At 38.4% G+C, this 22,897-nt stretch overlaps 1 pseudogene; it reads right to left on the bottom strand.

Moving 5' to 3' along the window:
• Positions 1–22,897, bottom strand: part of LOC121171757 — a 121,918-nt pseudogene that overhangs the window by 98,901 nt on the left and 120 nt on the right.

The raw sequence follows: 22,897 nt of genomic DNA, 5'->3' as shown, positions 1-22,897 counted from the left end.
CAAAATACTTAATTTTGAAAAAATTTGATTCCTCTTGTTTTTTGGTTAATTTTTAGCATTTTTCTGTTTTAAAGATTTATTTCATTCTTCTATGAAAGGAAGAGTTGCAGAGAGGGGAGACAGAGAGTGAGAGAGAGATCTTGTATCTGCTGCTTCCCAGCTCAAATACCTGTAATAGCTGGAACTGGGCCAGTCTGAAGCAGGACCCAGAAGTTTCTTCCAGGTCTCCCACAAGGGTGCAGGAACCCAAGCACTTGAACCGTTCTCTGCTGTTTTCCCAAGCCAGCTAGATTAGAAGTGGAACAGCTGGGTATAAACTGGTATCCATATAGGATGCAGGCTCTGCAGGCAAAGATTATGCAACCACACTGGCTCCTTTAATTTGTATTTTAAATGTTATATATAAGAAGTATTCATCTAACTCAAATCACAAAGATTTCAGCTACGTTTACATCCATGAATTTTATAGTTTTAGCTCTTAGAGCTGTGATCCACTTTGAGTTAATTTTTCTGTATTATACCAAGTAGGGATCAATTTTGAACACTACGTATAGGAATCATCAATTGTCCCAGTATCATTTGTTGAAAGGATATTCTTTCTGTATTGGATTGTCTCAGCATCATTGTCAAAATCAATTGAACCTAAATGAGAGTTTATATCTGGATTCTGAATTACATTCTATTGATTTTTGCTGTATTTACATCACAGCGTCTTAGTAATTAGCTTTAAAAGTAGTTTTGAACTTAGAGAGGGTGATTGTTATAACATAGTTTTATTTATTTATTACTGTTTCCATGTTTTTATTTCTTCTTTAATTTCCTTGAATAATACCATGTAGATTTCAGTGTGTAAGTTTTATGCTTTTGTATGTTTTATTCCTATGTTTTTTATTTCGATGTTATTTTAAGCAACACATTTGTACATAAATAATTCACATAACCCATGCATTCAGAATGTGCAGCTCAATAATTTTATCATATTCACAATGTTGTACAACCATTATCACACTAAATTTTAAAGGTTTTTCATTATCCCAAAAGTTATAGCTGTACTGATTACCAATTATGCTCCACTTTCTTCACACCATCACAAACAAGCAGCAATCTCTTTTTCCCATATAGAGTTCTACATTAAAATATTTTGTGTTAGTGAGATAATACAGTATATGGTTGTTTGTGATTGACTGATTTTAATTAAGAAAACATTTTCAAGGTTTGTTCATCATGTATCATGAAGTGTGGCATAGGATGTTTCTTGCAATGTCAGTATCCCATGTCTCACTGTTAATTTTAGTTCTGTCAATATCATCTCCAATCCAGCTTCCTGATAATGTGCCCTTGAAGCCAAATGAAGAACGTTCAAATTCTATTTGTTTGTATGGTGATAACTTTTGCATATTTTAAGGGATATTGGTCTGTACCTTTTTCTTTTAAGTGTTTATTAAATGTTTCAATACTTAATATAAAATTGTATATGTTTGTGGAGTACCATGAAATGTTACAACATAGGTAAACATTGTGTAGTGCACAACCCAAAGCAAGTATATTGTCTCAAAAATCTACCATAACATTATGGCAAAACATTCAAAAATTCTATATTCTGGTTTTTTTTTTCTTATACAGGATTATACACCATTTAATATTACCTAGCTATCTTATTGGATATAGAACTCAGGAGCATATTATTGTTGTTAAGCTACAACTTAATACTCTCTTATCGACTTTATCCCATTCCTCTCTCTCCCTTCTTCCCCAGCTGAAGCTAACCATGGTTGTGATTTTAACTTCTGTATGATTAGTCTATTTTAGACTTCACGTACAGGTGAGATCATGTGATATTTATTTCTCTTTGCTTGAGTTATTTCACTTGACATCCATGATGTGAATGCTGAGATTTCATCCTTTCTATGGATGAATAATATTCCATTGTACATATCTATCATATTTTGCTGACCCATTCATCAATGGATGGACACTTTGGCTATTCCTATGTAATGCATATTGTGAATAGTACTAAATCATATGTTAGGTCTATTTTAATCGTACTGAGGAACTCTTGTACTCTTTTCCACAAAATGGGTGTACTAATGTACATACATTGCACAAGTTTCCCTTTTCTCTAATTCTTGCAACACATTCTACCTTTTGTCTTTTTGATAGAAAGCAATCTTTCTAGTGCGAGTAGGTATCTGACTACAGGTTTGATTATCATTTTCCTGATTATTAGTAATAGAGTACTTTTATGTGCACCTGTTGCCAATATGTGTTTCTTATTTAGAGAAAAAGTCTATCTCCCATTTCTCAACTAGAACATTCATTTTTTTTTTTTTTGCTATTGTGCTTTTTTGGCTCCTTACACATTCTATAATGTATTTTGAGTTGACTTTTGTACATGGTGCAGACAATGTTTCAGTTACGTTTCCTGCATATGGATATTGAATTTTTCCAGCACTCTTGATTTAAATATGTATCCTTTTTTTCAATGGCTTTTTCTTCAGTTTTAATAGTTATTTGATGAAGTCCTTTGGGGTTTTCCATATATAAGATTATGACAGCTGTGGACAATGATAGATTGATTTCCTGTTTTCCAATTTGGATACTATTTCTTTCTTTTGCCCAATTGCTCTAGCTACAATTTCCACTACTGTGTTAAATAAAAGTGGTGAAAATGGGCATTCTTGTCATTTTTATAAATTTTAGGGAAAAGATAGCTTTTACCTATGTAATACAATATGAACTGATTCATTTTCATATATGGCCTTTGTTTTATTGAAGCATGTTTCCCTATACTTAATTTGTTCAGAGTTCTAATCAGAAATACATGTCAGAATTTATCAAGTGCCTTTTCTGTATCTCTTGAGATCATCATGATTTTTAGTTTTCATTTGGTTGATGTGATGTATCATATTTTTTGATTAGCATATGTTAGCCAATGCTCACATTCCAGGAATGAATGAATGCCAGTTGATCATGGTGAATGATTGTTTTAATGTTCTACTGCATTTAATTTGCTGCAATTTTGTTGACAATTTTGTCTCTATGTTCATCAAGGATATTGACCCATAGTTTTTTTGTGGGAGTGGCTGTGTTCTCTAGTTTTGGTACCAGGGTCATGCTGACCTCATAAAATGAATGTGGAAGTACTTATCTTACTTTTATTTTTTGAAATAATGTAATACGATTAATGTTTCTTTAGAAATTTACTGGAATTCAGCAATGAATCCAACTGGTTTGGACTTTTTCAATAGAACATTTTTAATAACTGATTTGATTTCACCAGTCATTGTTGGTCTATTTTGACATTTGATTTCATCATCATTTTATTGGAGAATTAATTCGATTGGCATTTATGGAAATTACTGACACAGCAAAGTCTTACCACTGCCGTTTGGTAATTGTTTTGTATTCTTATTGTGGTTATTTCCCTTTTACAATAATTTAATTTTTAAAATTTATTGGAAGGCAGAGTTGAGAGAGAGAAATCTTTCATTCACTAGTTCATTCCCCAAATGACCTCAGTGGCTGGGGCTATGTGAAGCTAAAGTCAAAGGCCAGGAGCCAGAAGCTTCCTCAGGTTATCCCAAGTGCAGGGGCCCATGCACTTGGGCTGTCTTGTGCTATGTTCCTAGGCATATTAACAGGGAGCTAGGTTAGAAGTGGAGCACCTGCCCTTGCAGGTGCTAGAATGCCCCATGTTGCAAATCCCAGGGCTGTCACAACTGGGGCTACAGATTACCTTGGGAGGAGGGTTGGAGATGTGTGGGAGTGGGGGCCACCAAGAGAGTATTTGGCAGATGTGGAATGACTTCTGAGGGATTCCAAGTACCAAACCACAGCACTCACAGGGAAAAATGGCTTTGAGGGGATTCCATGGACCATACCACTACACTTGAAGGTACTTGAAAATGCTGATATACCATAAAATATGTCTGGGTAAGACCAAGGTACCTACCCACATGGGAGACCTGGGTTGGGCTAAATAGCATCACCTACCAAGCTAAGCCAGTATGCAGCACCAACTGGCATGAGCAAGAAGCAAGACGGTATGCAGGCCAGGCTGGGTTGGGCTGTAACACCTGCTAGTTCACATGAAGGCCAGGGTTGGGGGCTGCCCAGGCTGGGCTAGGCTGCAGCACCTACCAGCATAACCTGGACTGAAGAAGGCCTGGTGCATCCAAGCTCCATAACTAATCAACTAATGCTGAGATGGTGCAGGTCATGAAAGACTGGATCACAGCGTGTATAAACATGCACAAGACCTGGTGCTGCAAGTGGACATGGTAGGGGGACTTTGGGGACTTCCTTTCTAGGCCACTTCTTCTATTGGTGAGGGAGATGATCAGGAATGTGAATAGCCTGGGCCAGACAGAGCTGTAGCACCCATCAGCATGCATGTGGGTTGGGTCCTGGGGGAAGGCTTGGGCTAAATCACTGTGCCCAATAGTACACACAAAAGCCAAAATAAGTGTGGGTCAAGGGGCTTTGCCACAGCATATGCTGGCAAGTGCAGGAACTGTATGCAAGTCATGTCAGGATGGACCACTGTACTCTCTGATAAGCACCAGATGCAGGTCTGGGAGTGGGCCTGGTAGTGGACACTCCCCTGCTAGGCTGCAGCTCACCCTGGTGAGCTGAGAGCCAGGGCCTGGGGCAAGGAAGGCTGGACAAGGCACCAGCAACTGTTGGCATGTGCCGGCTGCGTTTGGGGAAAGATTAGACTGAGCTAAGCCACAGAAGTAATTGGTATGTATGAGAGCTGGATGGATGTTGGACAGACTGGCCAAGACTACATAACATGCTGGCACAAAAACTGAGGCTGGGGTGGGTTTGATAGAGATTAGTGGGGATCACTCTGACTAGGTTGTAGTATCTGTTAATGTGCATAAGGGCCAGTGTGTGATGGGTTGGGCTGGGTGAGACCTCAGCACTCATCAATGCATGTAGAGGGTGGGGCTGAGAGCAGAACTGACCAGGCAGCTGCATCCACTCTTAAGTGTGTTGGTTGGTACAGGTAACAGACCACATTGGACCCCACACTGACTGGTACACAGAAGAATCCAGTCTGAGGTCACCCCAGATGAAGTTTCCTTGGAGACTCTCCAGTTTCCTTGGGGACTGAGCAACTAAATGGCTGGACTCAAACCCAGGCCACAGAGAAAAGCCACAGATTTGTGGTCTAATCTGGGAGTTCACATATTGGGACTGGGCCTCTGCAATTTCTTATGCCTGTGCAATGGGCAGCATGTCCAGATGCATACAGGGGATATGACAGCCAGCTTATCTAGGCCAGCAGAGGACATTGAGCACCACATCATAGAATGGAGAGCAGAACAGGTTGGACAATTTTCCTGGCCAAGTTTGCAGTAAGCATATGGTTCTGTGGATGCACTAAGATGCATAAGAAATTTGTCAACCATCAGAAAGATGGGAAAACCTGGGAAAGGTTTTCTCAGCCCTGGCACAAAGAAATCAATAATATGTCAGAACTATCCAAATCATTCAAATAACCACCCAAGTAACCTCAGAACACTCTTCCCCACATCGGAATCTCTAAGATGTCGTCAAATGACCAACCCTATCCTTGGGTACTGATGTAGTTTAGCAGCAAGAAATAGTCCCCATCTCCTTTTCTTGCCTGCAGATAGAGGAGAAATAGGAAAAAACCTAAAACATTTACCCACCATCTTCCATAGCTCTACTCTCCCCATCCTAATCAGAATCCCACTTTGGCATGCATCCCTCTCAAAACTGTGCAAACATTAAAAATAAAATTTACACACTGCAAAAAAATAAGTAGAGCAACTGGATCAGAAGTGAAGCAATTGGGACTCAAACTGGTGTCCCTGCTGGTGTCACAGGTGGTGACTTTCAATACTATATTAAAATGTCAGCTCTGTTCCTTTCCTGTTTTTCCACCTTGCCTTACAAAACTGGATGTGCCATTATGTGAATTTCTCTAATGGTATATTTCAATCCCTTGTTTATTCTTTTCTGTAATTCTATTGTACATTCCTGCTTACACAAACTTGTCTTGGCTCTAACAAGCTATCTTTAAAGGATAATAACAATATTGACCATAAATGTAGGGAACATGACAAACAAAAAGATATAAATGCTAACAAATAATACTACATTTGTGCTCCATATATACCTATAGCTTCCATTTTTTGATGTTACAATTAATCCAATAATGCCTGCATCCTAATGTATTTAAGCACTGATTACATTTAAAAAAAAATCACAATGATGTTAGTGCCTTACATGCATCTTTAAAGTATTAAAGGCACTGTAGGACGGGTGCCTTGGCATAGTAGGAGCTGTGGCTCTGGCACTGGTTCATCTCTTGGCTGCTCCACTTCTGAACAAGCTCCATGCTTATGGCCTGAGAAAGCAGTGGAGACTGGTCAAGTGCTTAGGCCTCCAGATCCATGTGGGAGACCCAAAAGAAGTTTTCCTGATTCCTGGAACAATTCAGCTGCATCCCTTGAGGCCATTTGGAGAGTGAACTGGCAGGTGGATTTCTTTCTCTCTCTTTCTCTCTGTCTTTCTCTTCCTTTCTTCCTCTTCTCCTTCTCCTTCCTCGTCTCTGATAAAAACAAATCTTTCAAAAAACTGCAAAAGCTCTCTTAAAAATGTTAGAGCATTCTGAAATGATTTGCTAAGTCATTCTTACCATTGAATTTGCTGCTGTCAGTCATTTTTATTTTACTTTTTCTATCTCCCTTCATTTAGTTTGAAAGCCTCACTTGCATTGAAACTATCTGGTGTTCCACATCAGCGGCAGGGACTCAAGTGCTTTGACCATCATCCTCTGTTTCCTGGGCACATCAATAGAGCGCTGGATAAGACATGGAATAGCCAGAACTCAAACCAGAGTTTGTGTGGGATTTCAGGTTAATCCACTGCTCCACAATACCAGCCCTAGCTACTAAGTAATGTTGACAGCTCAAAAGGATGCACAGAATTGCACTGAGCATTGTAGGAGAACCATTGGCTTCTTTAAGGCATTGACGAGGGTGCATAAATCATTAATATTTGCTGAATTCTTGGCTTTGTCAGCCTGGCACAGAGTCCAGAAACAGTCTTGCAATGTTGGTTGTCTTCTCTAGGTTGTAGTTTGTATGATAGAGAGAGCCCTTTAGCTACTTGGGAAATCCCTGAGAGAATTATGCATGGGTTTCACAGTTGGAATGCCCTGCGCAATTTTAGAGGTGCACATCAGAGGTGTAAGAAACTGGTTGATAAATGCAAACAGAAGCCTGTCTTACCACAGATCAGGTATCCATCTGACACTGCAGCAAGTCCAGAAATTCCTCGGGTACTTGACAAGCATGAGAAACTGTTATGATCTGCTCAGCACTTTCCTTACTGCCTTAGCACCGAGTCCTGTGGCCCTTTAGTTCACGCCAATTTTAATGGAGAGTTATAAGGCAGCACTCACATCATCCAGATGGGCAAAAGGCTGATCACACCTGGATTTCACAGTCCTACGTCCCCACAATATCTCAGAAGTGACTGACACAGCTACCAGATGCCAGTAGTGGCACAAGCTAAAGGTGTCCTATCCCTGGGAACCCAAGATTCTGGCTGATTTCAGATAAGTCTGGAGGCTCGATCTATGGGCACTGGACAGACAATAGAGGCCTATGGGCTTTATCAGACACACTGGATCTCAACTAATGAGGCCAGGCTCTGTATTCTGTGGCGAAATTCTAAACTCCCTTTCCTGGCTCCTTAGCGTGGTTGGTAGTGGCCACTTTCCTACGCAAACTCCAGATAGTGACTTCAAAGATATAGATAGGCCTGGGGCCTGGAGCAGAGAGTCTCAGTCCAATGAACTTTTTTTCTTTATGCTGTGAGTCTGACACTAGGATTCAGTTAGCTCTCAGATCATTACGTAAGAAATGTTGTTCTGTGCTGTGTTCCTTGCAGGTGGGAAGTAGTGATGTGGGTAACTGTTCTTACTTTTTTTCTTTTTTTAAAAAAAAAGATTTATTTATTTATTTTTTATTACAAAGTCAGATATACAGAGAGGAGGAGAGACAGAGAGGAAGATCTTCTGTCCGATGATTCACTCCCCAATCCGAACCCAGGAGCCAGGAGCTTTCTTCCAGGTCTCCCATGTGGGTGCAGGGTCCCAAGGCTTTGGGCCATCTTCCACTGCTTTCCCAAGCCACAAGCAGGGAGCTGGATGGGAAGTGGAGCTGCTGGGATTAGAACTGGCGCCCATATGGGATTCCGGCACGTTCAAGGTGAGGACTTTAGCCACTAGGCCACACCACTGGGCCCTTATTTCTTTTTCAATGTGACATTTTAAAAATAATGAGAACGGAACAGGTCACTGTGATCTTTCATTTGATTTCTGTAGCTCCTGTGAAGGTGACTGGCTATGTGCATAGCTGTTCATATCAGTGTCTTTGCAGACACTTACTAGAGCCTCTTAGCCACCATCTTGGTTCTACTACGCTAATATTTCAGCTATTAGAAATTGGATTGCTTTCCTAATTTCTTCTTCATAGAATTAGTTATTGGTATGCGATAATATTATTAATTTTTGCACGTTTACTATGCACTGCAAATTCATTGAGGTTTCTTATTAATTCGAATAGTTTTTTGGTACCGTCTTTGAAGTTTTCTATATATAAGACCATGTTATCTGCAAACAGTGACAATTCGATTCCCTCCTTTTCATTTTGCATGCTTTTTCTTTCTGTTGCCAAATTGCTCTGGTTTGAACGTTCAGTATTGCACTGAATAGAAGTCATAAGAGCGGGCATCCTTGTCTTATTCCCGATCTTAGGCACAAAGCTGTCAGCTTTTCCATATTCAGCGCGTTGCTAGCCAGCTGCAGGCTTTTTATATACAACCTTTATTGTGCTGAGGTACATTTCTCAATACATTATTTGTTCAAATTTTTAATCAGGAACAAATGTTAAATTTTATCAACTTCTTTTTATATATGTGTTGAGATGATTATAACATTTTGTCCCTCATCCTATTGATGTGGTTTATAATATTGATTTGTGTATATTGACTCATACGTGCAACCCTGGGAAGAATCCCACTTGATAAGGGTGAAGAATCCTTTTAATGTGATTTAGACTTGATTTGCTAGCATTTTGATGAAAAAAAAATATTTGTCTCCTTGCTCATCAAGCATATTGGCCTCTAGTTTTGTTTTTGTTTTTGTTTTTTTGTTTTTTTTTTTTAATGTCCTTATCTGACTTTAGTTTCAATGTAATACTGAACTGGTAGAGTTTGGAAGAATTCCTCCTGCTTTTTTAAATATGAACAAGTATTGATGTTCAGTCTTCTCTAAAAGTCTGATAGAATTCAACAATGTAACCATCTGGTACTGATCTTTCCTTTGACAAAGGACTTCTAATTACTGATTCAATCACGTCTCCCATTACTGGTTTTTGTGTATTAAAGTTTTTATGATTCAATTTTGCTAAGATGTATGTGTCCAGGAATTTGTCTATTTTTCTAGGCTATCAATTTGTGGCAACGTGATTGTTCATGAAAATCTATATTAATGTTCTATGTCTGTATAATTTGTTTTTGTATCTCTATTTCCATTTCAGATCTTGTATGTTAGGATCTCTTGTAGTTGTTCCTACTAAAGTTTTGTTGACTTTATCTTTTCAAGGAACCAACTCCTTATTTTATGGATTTTTATATTTACTTTTTCTATTAAATAACTATTTTTATTTGAAAGGCAGAGTTACAAAGAAAAGGAGAGACACAGAGAGATCTTCCATTACTTTTCAAATAACCTTAATGACAGGAACCAGGAGCTTCTTTTGGGTCTCCTACATTAAGGCAAGGGCCCAAGGACTTGTGGCATCTTGGTCTTAGAGTTTTTCAACCTTGTGCAATTTTAGGAATGCATTTCACTTCCTTATGAAGCCTGTGGTCATACACACACACACACACACACACACACACACACCCCACTGGTGTGTGGTTCTCTGCTTGACACTGGGACAAGCCTAGAGACTCCAAGAAGTGCTTGCCTAGGAGCAGATGCAATTAGGATATGCCCTGTGTTACTGGATAGCACAAAGTTCCGAGACACAGTCTCATGGCACTTCGATATCTGCTCCAGGCTGGGAGATGGTGAAAATAGGACCGTAATGACAGGCCAGAAGGACACCGAGCTGGATCACACCTTGGTTGCATGGTGGCCAGGCCCCCTGGCAGACTTCTTTGAGGCCAATAATATTACACATGCTACAGTGAGTCACTCTCACTGCAATACAAAGCTCTGCCTATCCAGGAGAAGTCTAGTAGTTCAGTCTCTTAAAAATCTTCATCTTTATAAAGTGACAGGTCTCTTGGCAGTGGCCCTGACTCTAAACAACAAAGTGACTGTACTGTCTGGGATCTTGCTGCTGGTGGTTGGAAGAGTGGTGGAAAAAGGCCTCCTGGCTATGGTGACATAAACATTTCAGCCTGTGGATATGATCATAGCTAAAATCTAAATTTTGTCTCAGTGAGCTAAACACTGAAATTCATTTCCCATTCCCTCATCAAAGAGGAGACATCTCACTCCATGCTACATTCTTTTTGGGTGGGTGATACTGACAACTCTCCTCCCTGATTTTTTTTCAATAAAAATGTTCTGGGCCCAGCGCGGTGGCGCAGTGGTTAAGGTCCTCGCCTTGCACGCCCGGGATCCCATATGGGCACCGGTTCTAATCCCGGTGGCCCCTCTTCCCATCCAGCTCTCTGCCTGTGGCCTGGGAAAGCAGTCCAGGACAGCCCAAAGCTTTGGGAACCTGCACCCGCGTGGGAGACCCGGAAGAGGCTCCTGGCTTCGGATCGGCATAGCATTGACCGTTGCGCTCACTTGGGGAGCGAATCATCGGACGGAAGATCTTCCTCTCTGTCTCTCCTCTCTGTACATCCGCCTTTCCAATAAAAATAAAATAAATCTTAAAAAAAAAAGAAAAAAATGTTCTAATCATTATAACAAAGCAACGCACTGTAGTTTTCTATTTGCCTCTACAGTTCTGAAGAAGGTAGCTTGATATATGAATAACTTCAAATTGATGGGGAAGTGATCCTTGGAGATTGTTACTCAGCTATGGTATCTCTCCTCCTTTCTCTAATTTTGTTTTCTTATTTTATTGCTTTTGTATCAGACTAAATCTATCCCATAGAATGAGTTAGGAAGTGTTCCTTTCTCATCTAATTTTTTCCCAGAAAAGTTCAGAAGGATTAGTGTTAATTCGCCTAAATCGTTTGAGAAAATTCAGCATTTGGTTTTGGATTTTTCTGTGTTGAATGCTTTTTGACTTTAAAAAAAATTTATTCATATAAAATGAACAAATTTCATGTATTTCACAATACAGATTTTAGAAACCCAATGATCTTTTCCACCCTACCATTGCTCCTGCATTCCTCCAGTCACCTTCTTCTTTATTTCTTTTTTCACTTATTAAAATAATGGAATATTTTAATTTTGCTTTGCGGTGTCACAGACCAAGGGATGCCACTGCTAAGAATTGATTCAAATGCAATGAAATGAGTACATGAGTTATTTGTACAACCGAGTACATTGCAGCTCAGCTCACAAAAGTTATCACAGAATCAATTCAAATGTACACGAATTGATGATTGGATAAAGGAAATGTGGTATATACACACCATAGAACACTACTCAGCCATAACAAATCTTGCATTTTGTGGCAAAATGGATGCAACTGGAAACCATTAACTTAGTGAAATAACTCAGGCACCAAAACAAAAATATTATGTTTTCCTTGATCCGTGGTAATTAAGGCACAAACTTCAAGAGGAAGAATACAGCTTGAGCTCCTAGGCGACTGTTCTCAGTGCCCCCGCTTACCTGCAAATACGGTGGGCTTGTCTAAGGAATTCCTTCAATAGTCACTCCTCACCTGGAAATGAGCTCTCAGGTCCCTGCTTGCCCCCACCTGTGTAATTCTCCTAAATCCCTGTAAGCCCATAACCCCAAATTCCAGAGTGCATTGCTCGGCAACTCAATGTCTTCAGATCCTTGACCAGGGGCCCAAGTCACCTGGCTGCCTACACTTATGCTGGTCCAAAAAGCCCCCAGGCTGGGGGTGGAGGAGAGCTGGTGGGGCCTTCCCTCCCATGGCAGCTCAAGTTGCATTCTTTCGGAATCCATTTTACTTCTGTAAATTTGTAGGTCATGCTTGTGCTTTCATTTACGATGTTATTTTTATCCCTGATATTTTTTATAAAACATATTTATTTTATTATTTTTATTGGAAAGTCAGATATACAGAGAGGAGGAGAGACAGAGAAGAAGATGTTCTGTAAGCTGATTCACTCCCCATGTGGCCACAGCAGACGGAGCTGCACTGATTTGAAGCCAGGAGCCAGGAGCCTCTTCCGAGTTTCCCACGCAGGTGCAGGGTCCCAAAGCTTTGGGCCATCTTTCACTGCTTTCCCAGGCCACAAGCAGGGAGCTGGATGGGAAGTGGAGCAGCTGGAATATGAACTGGCGCCCACTTGGGATCCTGGCACATGCGAGGCAAGGACTTTAGCCGCTAGGCTTCTGTGCTTGACCCTATCCTTTATATTTTCTTGATCATCTTTAATCGCTGTTTTCATAGACATTTTTTTATTCTCTTTCTCAATGTAACTTTCCACAGTGGTGATATTTATTATTTACTCACTATTGATTTTTAACTTCAGTTTATGCTCTGATTATTAAGATGTAAATTTAGGCTCTCTATTTGAGCATACTTACCCTTTTTAATGTCATTATGACAAACTACAGAAAATACAAAATATGTAATTTTAATAACTTTGAATGTAAATTTTAGTAGTTTTAAGTTCATCCCATATGTTGTGTAATCTTTATTACCAAAATTTCCAAATCTTCGTATTTATTAAATTGTATTCTACCTTCTTCCTCCTTCAAAGTTGTGAACTTCAGTCTGCTTCCTGTCTCCCTCAAATGGCTGCAACAGCCAGAACTAGACTGGTTCGAAGCTGAGTGCCAGGAGCTTCATCTGGGGCTCCCGTATGTGTTCAGGTGCCTAAGCACTTGGGCCATGCTCTGCTGCCCTCTGAGGCTGCTAGCAGGGAGCTGGATCAGAAATGGAGTCACAGGAATTTGAACTGGCAGCTATATGGCATGCCAGTGTTGCAGGTGGAGGAGGATTACCCTGACATGCCACAGAACCTGCCCTAAGATTTATTCATTTATTCGGAAATCAGTGTTACAGTGAGACAGGAAGAAACACACACACACACACACACATTCACACACGTTGGTCTCCCATTTGCTGTCTCATTCCTCAAGAGGCCACAGTATTTAAAATTGGGCCAGGCTGAGGTCAGGAGCCAAGAGCATCTTCCGTATCTCCTATGTGCATGGAATGGGACCAAACATTTGGGTCATCTTCCATTGCTTTAATATCAGACCATAACCAGGGAGCTGCATCAGAAATTGAACATCGAAGAAATCAGTTGGTGCCCATAGAGAATATTAGTCCCTATGCCATGATGTTGGCCCTGATGATCCTTGCTTGTTTCTTTCTTTAATGTTTTATAATGTTCATTGTAGAGATATTTCATGCTTTTGGCTAAATTTATTTCTATTTTAACATCTGTAACTATTGTGAATTATCGTGAATGGAATTTCTTAATTTCTCCTTCAACAAGATCATTATTGGTGTATTAAAATGCTGCCGTTCTGTATGTTAATTTTGTGTTTTATATTTTTACTGAGTTTATCAGTTCTAACAGATTTTGGTGAAGTGTTGAGTTTTTGCATGCACAGTGTTATATCACCTGAAAAATAGATGTTTTGACTTCTTCCTTCCCAATCCTAATGCCTTCACCTCTTTGTATTCCTTAGTTCGTTTTGCTAATATTTCCATCACTACATTGATTGAGAATAGTGAAAATGTTGCTAAATTTGTTTTATTCTAGATATGAGGGTAAATGCTTTCAGTTTGTCTCTACTCAGAATGATATTGGCTGTTTGTTTGTCTTATATAATCTTTTATAATTTTGAGTTAGTTTCTTTTTATACCTGGATGATGAGGATTTTTATCAGGAAAGGATTTTGAATTTTATCCAATACTTTCTCTGTCTTTATTAAGATGATCATATTATTAGACATTGTGTGGATGTGATTTGTGACATTTATTGATTTGTGAGTGTTACCTCTGGGATAGATTGCTTATGATGTATGATCATTTTGATGTAGTTTCATATTCTATTTTTTAATATTTTATTGAGAACTTTTGCAGGTATATTCATGAAGGATCCTCATATATAATTCATATAATATAATTCATATAATTCATATCATTGATCCTCAATTATATTTGTGTGTTTCTGTTAGTTTATGTATAATGGCATTTCTAGTCATATAAAAAGAGTTGGACACAGTTTCATTATTCTCAGTGTTTTAGAATAGTTGGAAAAATATTGAGGCTGATTCATAATAAATGTTTTGTAGAATTCAGTTCTAAAATCATCAACCTCTGTATTTTTCTTGGACAGGAGAATTAATTATAGGCTAATCATCTGTTTAGATTTTTCTGTATCTTCTTGTTTCAATATTGGTAGGTTATATGCATCCAGAAATGTATCCAGTTCTTTGAGGTTATTAAATTTGTAAGTATATGTTCATATTAGTTTCTTTGGCCATTGGTATCTGTTGCAACTTCTCCTTTTTCATTTATAAATATATAAATTTGAGTTATTGGTCTTTTTTACTTTGGTTAACCACTTGCATATTTTGTCTTCTCAGTAAATGACATTTCACTGTGTTGATCTTCACATTGTTCTTAGTTTCTGTTTCAATTATTTCTGTTCTGGTCCTTAGTAACTCTTGCCTTCTACTAATTTGGGATTTTGTTTTCACTTGTTTTCTGAAGTCCATGGGCTGCATCATTACATTATGCATTTAATACTTAATCTGTAATGCAGGCACTTAGTGTTATAAACTGTTATAAAAGAGTTATAAACTGTTTTGTTATATCCATATCCAACATATTCTGAAATGTTATGATTCAATTTCTTTTTTTAAGAAATTTTTAAAATTTCATTTTTAATTTCTCCAATGAGCCATTGGTTATTCAGTAACATGCGATTTAATTTCCGTGTATTTGTAAATTTCCAATTATACTTCTTGCTGATTTTTGCTTTGAATCCTTAGTGATCTAAGATGATACATGGTACTATTTCACTCTTCCAAAGTTTGCTGAGACTTGGTGTCTAGCTTAATATGTAATATATCCTAGGAAATGGTCTATGTTTTCTTGGAATGTATATGCATTCTGTAGCTGTTGAGTAAAATGTCCTTTTGATGCTTATAGCATGGTTCAAACCTGATGTATATTTGCTGATTTTTTTTGACTGAATGATTTAACCACTGATGAAAACAGATGTTGAAGTTCTCCATTGCTATTGTGTTGGATTCTTCTCAAAATGCTAGTCTAACGACATTTTCTTTAGGTATCTGAGTGTTCTCTTGTCAGGTGCATATGTATTTGTGATATCTTCCTGTTGAATTAATCCTCTTATCAACTTATAATGCCCTTATTTGTTACTTTCTACATTTTGACTTAATTTGTTTTACTGATATGATTAGCTTCCCAACTCATTTTTGGTTTTCAAATGCAGGATATCTTTTTCCAATCTTTCTCTTTCAGTTCGTATGCATTTTTGCATGTGTAGTGAAATTGTTGTGGATAGCATATAAGTGGGTCTTATTTTTTAAAAATCCGTTTACACAGTTTAGATTTTTGAATAAAAAATTTCATCCATTTACCTTTAAGGTTAATATTCACAGATGAGAACCAACTATTCATTTTGTAGATTGTTTACAGGTTATATTTGTACTTTTAGAGAATTTGGTACTGTCGTTTACTTTCTTTCTTTTTTTTTTATTGTTGTTTACATTGTATTATGTGGTACAGTTTTATAGGCGCTGGGGATTCCCCCCACCCCTCCCATACCCCTCCCCCCATGGTGGATTCCTCCACCTTGTTGCATAACCATAGTTCAAGTTCAGTTGAGATTCATTCCTTGCAAACACATGCCTAGCATAAAGTTCAGCGTCTATGACTGTTTATAACACAGGACAGCCTTTAGGATTTCTTGTGACAGTAGTATGGTAGTTCTTGATTTTCTGAGAAATAATTCATTTTTTTGTCACAGTTCTAAAACGATTGCTTTGCTGAATATTCTTGGTTGCAAGTTTTTCCATTGAAAGCATTAAATATTTTATCCTTTTTGCTTTTGGCCTGTAGGATTTTGGCTGAGATGTTTGTTGATAGGCTAATATGCTTTTCTTTATTTGCTTCATATTTTTCTCTCAGTGTCATTAGAATTCTCTTCCTGTTGTTACCTTTTGACAATCTGACTGTAATATGCCTTGGGAAGGTCTTTATAATTGAGCCTACTTGGAATCCTTTGGGCTTCCTCTAACTGAATGTCCGTATCTCTTTCAAGACTTGGGTTATTATTTCATTCACTAGGTTTGCAATGAGTCTTTTGTTCCCTTTTCCTTCAGATATCCCCATACATATGAACATTTGTGCATTTAATGATATCCTACATATCACATAGACTTTCTTTATTCTTTCTAATCATTTTCTATTTTTTTCTGGCTGTATTAGTTCTAATGTCTTGTAGTACAGATGGAAGGATGTTTTTTTCTATTAGTCTATCCTGTTGAAGAAATGTCTAGATTGTATTTTCAATTTCATGAAAATTTTCAGCTCAGATAGTTCCATGATTTTGAATAACTTCTGCCTTTTATTGAATTTCTCATTAATACTATCTTATCTTCTCTACTTGTTAAACTTGACTGGTACTATCCTTTGTCTTACTGAGTATTGCTAGGATGATTCTTTTTATGTTTTTAAGCATTTCACATACTCTCTGCAAATAAAGTTTTTTTCCCCCTGGAAAAATACTGTGCGCTTCGCAGTGTTCTTGTGTTTTCTATGACCCTATGTTGGCATCTGTAATGTGGCTTAAGAGGTTCTGTTTAATGAGTAGATTTCCTTGGAAAACAGATTTTTGTTTTGATGGAATGTGAGGTGCCCCTTGTGTTGTTACTTTGATTTTTCTTCAGGCGAACCCCAAAATGCAATGTGAATGATTTTTTCCAGCTGTAAATGTGTCTACAAGTACCACAGTTGTACAGTTTGCACCAGTTCATGGAAGTAGATATGTGACTTTGAAGCAGACATGAGCATTCAGAAGTTTATACCTTGAGTCCCCATTAAGATGGCTGTCAATGACACCAGGCTTGTGATAGCTGTAACACAATTGAGCAGGCTGTGTTGTAGAGAGGGGCTGCTATTTTGTGCTACCAGGAAAACCTTGGCTATTCTGAAACTGTTGCTACCATAGTTATGGTCCCTGGACTGTGTGGTGTTGACAAATCCTTTCTAGCTATTATTTCATGGGTGTGACTAATGTTGACACATTTAGCATTAAAAGTGCCAATGTTCTAGGTACTGAGACCTAGAAAAGGTCTTGTCAAATCCTATATGATTAATACAGGTTAAAATATTATTGAGGATTATGTTACTAGCAAGTGTGGATCTAGAGTGGTGGAATACACATAGGTTTTTCCCTAGGTCTTGTAGGACATATAACAGTGAATCTAAGGAATCTTGTATTAATAGCCTAGGCACAGGTCCTAATGCTGCAGGATACAATAATTCTCACAGTGTGAGTACTTGCTATGCTGACAATTGTGTGGCCTGGTAGCCAGTACCCTGAAGCAGATACATTCAAGTGTGTTCCTCCGGATCCCACAGGTGAATGCAAGTGATTCAAGTAGACCCAACAAAAACAGCCTCAAAGTTGCAGTGAACAGAGATTACTGCTTCCAGGACATACAGACCATGCAAGGGTGGCAAAGAGACTTGTTTCCTGGCCATCCAGGACTCTGCTTTAGGAGATGAAGAGGGGATATCTCAGGCACGTTATCCTGGGATTGTGTATTGCTTTCTGCTTGTGATGAGCTCCAAGAAGCCAAAGAAAACTGCCCTAGATGGAATGATTGGGGGACTATAGCATCAAGGCTTGTGTCTAGGACTCCTGCGGCAAAACTCAGCGGGAACCCCCCTCTGTCTTGGAAATCACCCTTATTCTGTCTCTGGGAACCTCTCAGAGTACAGGGGGTGATTTTTACCCCTCAAGGCAGGTGGAATGTAGCAGCTTTACAGAAGCAGTTCACATGTGATAGTTTGGATGTCAAGAGAAGAAATGTGTTTTCCTTTCCTGCAGCAAAGCAGTTACTCAAACCCAAGTCAGCTTCCTTAATTCACAGTTTCTAAGGGCTTTGGAATTCTCTTGTTTTGAGGGCTGTCCATTTACAATAGTGATGGGAGCTGTGGTGCTTTCTGCTTACGTTTCCCAGTAAGATGGCTTCTCCTACCTGGGGAGTGGAGGGTTACTGCAATGAGCAGAGGTTGCTATATGCTGTGTTTCTCCTCTTGTGATTTATGTTTTCTTTTTTCGACTCTCCCAGCTGTTTGCAGTTCCATCACTTATTTACTGAAGGTTCTCCTGGAAACACATGTCTTTATTTTTTTCTTAAACTTTTCTGTTGCTGATGTGCATACAGGTCCTCTCTACAGTCATTCTGGACAATCAGGCTTCAATGATATATTGTTTGTTCAGTAGTGTGTTTAACCTAGATGTATATGTATAATTTCTGAGTCTCATTTTATCTCATTATGGTCATAAAAACAAATGATTTCATTTTTATATAATTGATATAATTTTAATTTTTTTAAGTTTTCCCCAAATTTTCTATACCTTAATATATGTTCAGTCCTGGAAAATGTCCCATGTGCTAAAAAAAAGAATGTGTGTTTTGCACTTCTTGAATGAATTTTGCTCTCAATACCTGTTTAAGTCTATGTATCACTGATTATATTTTGTCTGAATGATCTGCCCACTGATGAAATAAGAGTGCTGAAGACCTACATTTTTTTTTGCAAGTTTTTCTCCCTTTACATATGATAATGCTTGCTCTGTTAACTGGGTACTCAGCATTAGGTGTGTATATATTCATGATTATAACACAGTCTTGTGGAACTGATCCCTTTATTTTTATATTGTAATTTCTTTGTTTCTTTTTTTTTTGAAGAATTTATTTATTTATTTGAAAAATCAGAGTTACCTAGAAAGAGGAAGAAACTGGGAGAGAGAGCAAGAGAGACAGAGATAAAGAGAGATCTTCCATCATCTGGTTCACTCCACTCCTGGATGGGGCAGCCTCATATCAGAAACCTGGAATTTCATGTGGAATGAAATGGAAGGAGCCCAAGCACTTGGGCTCTCCTTTGCTGTTTTCCCAATACATTAGCAGAGTCTTGGATTGCAGGTGGTGCAGTCGGGACTTGAACTCTTGTCTACATATTTTCTCTCCTTTTTTTTCTGTTTTGGGCTTCTTCGACAACATTTATCTTTCATTTACTTCTGTATTTAGGAATCTCTTAAACATATTTTGAATATATCATTTGACGTTACTAATTTCTCAGTTTTTACTTGTTTTGGGTAGTATTTTTCCTTCATTTATGAATGCAGGTTTGTAGGATATAGTATTGTGTTTCTACTTTTCCCCTTCTGAACTTGGAATATGTTATTCCATTCATTCTTGATCTATTTGTTAAATTCAGGCTTAGAAATCAATTAATCAAATGTTTTTTTTTTCCCCCTTAAGTGTGCCTTGTTATTTTTTTGCATTCTCTGTGTTGTAGATTTTTAAGATTTATGTATTTATTTACAATCAGAGTTACAGAAACACACACACACGCACACATACGCAGATGGCCACAATGTCCACAGTTGGGACAGGCTAAAGTCAGGAGCCAGGAGCTTCATCTTGGCCTCAAACTATAGTAACAGGTCCCGAATACTCTAGCCACATTCCTGCATTCTCCTACCATTATCAGGGAGTTGGACTGAAAATGGAGCAGCTGGGACTCGAATTGGTGTTCATGCAGGATGTTGGTGCTGCAGGCAGCAGGTTTACTTGTTGCACCACAACATCAGCACCTGTGTTGCAGTTTCAACTGTTGGAATGTGATATGGCTTGGGGAGGATCTGGTGATTTCTATTTTGGTCCTATGGGCTGTCTGTAATGAATGTCTGTATATTTCTCATGATTGGGAGAATTTTCAGATATTCATGGAATAGATTTTGCATTATTTTATCCCCTTTTCTGCTCAATGATTCACAGAATTTGATTATGGTTTCACTGAATCAACGTTGTCCTAAAGGTCTTGGAAATTGCTTAAATTTTTTTAATTGACTAGAATATATAATGTGTCCCATATTCATGCTCAGATATTCATTCTTCTGCTTGAATATCTAGTCAATGATTAAAGCCTTTCCTCTATTCTCTTACATCCTTATTGAATTTCCTTATAGTAATTTTTAAAATTTATTATCAGATATTTTATCAATGTCCCTCGTTTTGTAATCTGTTGCTAGAGACTTACTGAGGTTTTGTGTTATTTTATTTTTTAAAACTTCTTGTGTGTGGTTTTGTTGTTGTTGTTGTTGAGGTTTTGTGTTAACTTATTTTGAGGTTTTGTGCTTATTTTTCATACTTCTTGTGTTTCTACATAAAGATTTACATATTTGTTGGATCTTTCTTGAAATTGTATAATGTGCCTTTTAGGGACTTCCTCTTGAGATATGTGTTATTCTGTGTTTAATAAGCCCTGTTGGTTTGGGTTCCACTTGGACATTCAACTCTTCATTGATTCTCCAGCTCTAATTAATGTCCTTTGGTGCAGTGTGAGTGATGTTGAACTTTGAGCATCCTTCCTACTCTGAGGGCCAGATCAGAGTGTAGATCACATTATATCAGCTCAGTTCATTGTGATGCACCATCAGTGGAGATGTGGTTCCTATATATCAATCTAACCAATGGGAGCTGTGGTGTTGGAAATGTAGATTTTTCCTCACCAGTTGAAAGTGCCAGACATGGTGCAGGTACACTCAAGCTAAGTGAAGATATGGGTTGTGTGTGGGGTGTCACTGATGGGACAGAACCTGTAATGTAGAATATAAGCCCTGGAGCAGTGATGGCTGATTGTTCATTATGAAATTAATGTTCATGCCTCCAGTATTGGCCCAACCTGACTCTGAGATAGTCACTTCTTTGGTTGCAGGGACTTGCCGCAGGCAGAGTTCATTTTTGGGTAGTGGTGGTTGTGGGAAAAAATTTACCACAAAGTGATCTACCTCAGACCCAGTGCCAGATTAGGTCAACTCTCAGCTGTCATGACCATTGATGCAGAAAGCATGTAGTCTGGATTGTAATTCCTAGGGCAGTGGTCTCCATGGGAATCATTTAACGTAGAATACATGCTTTTACCCCTTTATAAAGCTTGGCATGATGACAGACTGGCAGTGTGGCTCTACTTCCTGGTTTCTGGGGGCTTAGCATGGGAATAACAGGAGCTCAAGTACTTGGGCCATTTTACCCCGTTTCCCCAGGTTTGTTAGTAGGGACCTGGAGTCAGAAGCAAAGCAACGGAGATTCAAGCCTGCATGACAGTATCATTGTTAGAATCGCAGATAGTGGCTAAAGCCACTGTAACAAAATGACAATCCCAAATGCTTCATTTTACAAAATGTGTGGGACTCATTTCCAAGTAAAATTGATTCCTTTCTGAAAGAACTTCACATGACTTATTCCAATATCTTAGATAACCTTTGTTATCAGAACTTTAGCCTGAGTCAGTGATGGCTTCCCAGTTGTCTAGGAGTGAGATTGTTGCTTTAGGAAAATGTCTTTGTGTGTGGCAGGAGGAACAGCCTTTAATTTTGATAGCTTACCTGTCATCATGGAATTTTTTGCCTTACAGATTAGTTTAAAACTAGGATTACTGGCCCTGGCATTACAACTGTCTAAATTCTCATCTTGTAAGTGCCAGGATTCCACATATGGCACTGGTTCAGATTCCAGCTGCTCCACTTTCCATCCAGCTGCCTGCATGTGGCCTGAAGAAGCAGTAGAGGATGTCCCAAAGCCTTGGGACCCTGGACCGACGTGGGAGACCCAAAAGAAGCTCCTGGTTTCTGGCTTTGTTTCAGCTCAGCTCCAGCCATTGGGACCACTTGGAGAGTGAACCAGCAGATGGAAGATTTTTTTGTCTCTCCTTCTCTGTAAATCTGTCTTTCAAATAAAATAAATACAATCTTTAAATATAAAATTAGGATTATTAAGGGTCTATTACTATCCACCTGTCACAACAGAGTTGAGCTTCTGTCTGATCAGTTAGAAGTAGGTAAATGAAAAGAGCCACTGATTTCCCAGAAACTCTTGCCTGTTCTTTAGCCTCTACAACACAAAGACATAGGGGAAGATAAATACTTATACTCTCTATTTTTGAAATACTGAGAGGATGGATGGATATGAAAGTTTTAAGGTTCAAGTGCTGACTGTGCTGTCACCAAGACTTAGTAAATTTTGCTATATGCCTTTGAAATAATTTCTGAAGATTCTAAGTGATTGCTGCTGTTTCTATACAGTTACTTCTGACATTATCACTGAATATCTGGATTCTGTTTTGAAAAACAACAATGGTTCCTTAATTCATTTTCCTGTATCCAGTTTCCCCTCTCTGTAAACTGAATTAGGTTTAATAGATGGCTTTGAATCCAGGTTGGGTTACTTGATCATTTCAAAACATTATGATTTTCGAGAATACATCAAACAGAATTTCGATTCCATAATTATTATTTTATGCCCCTATGATTTGATCACATCTTTTGTCCATATGTACCTCAAGAATATATTCTATCCATAATAATCTATATCCACGCTAAGCCACAATTTAAATATATCTTTGCCTTTTTAAAGATGCTATTTGCTTTGCCCAGAATTCCTCTTCTG

This window comes from Ochotona curzoniae, unplaced genomic scaffold (genome assembly GCF_017591425.1).
Source record: "Ochotona curzoniae isolate NIBS_2020 unplaced genomic scaffold, NIBS_Ocur_1.0 contig_1274, whole genome shotgun sequence".
NCBI lineage: Eukaryota > Metazoa > Chordata > Mammalia > Lagomorpha > Ochotonidae > Ochotona > Ochotona curzoniae.
This window is presented reverse-complemented; position numbering and strand designations above follow the sequence as displayed.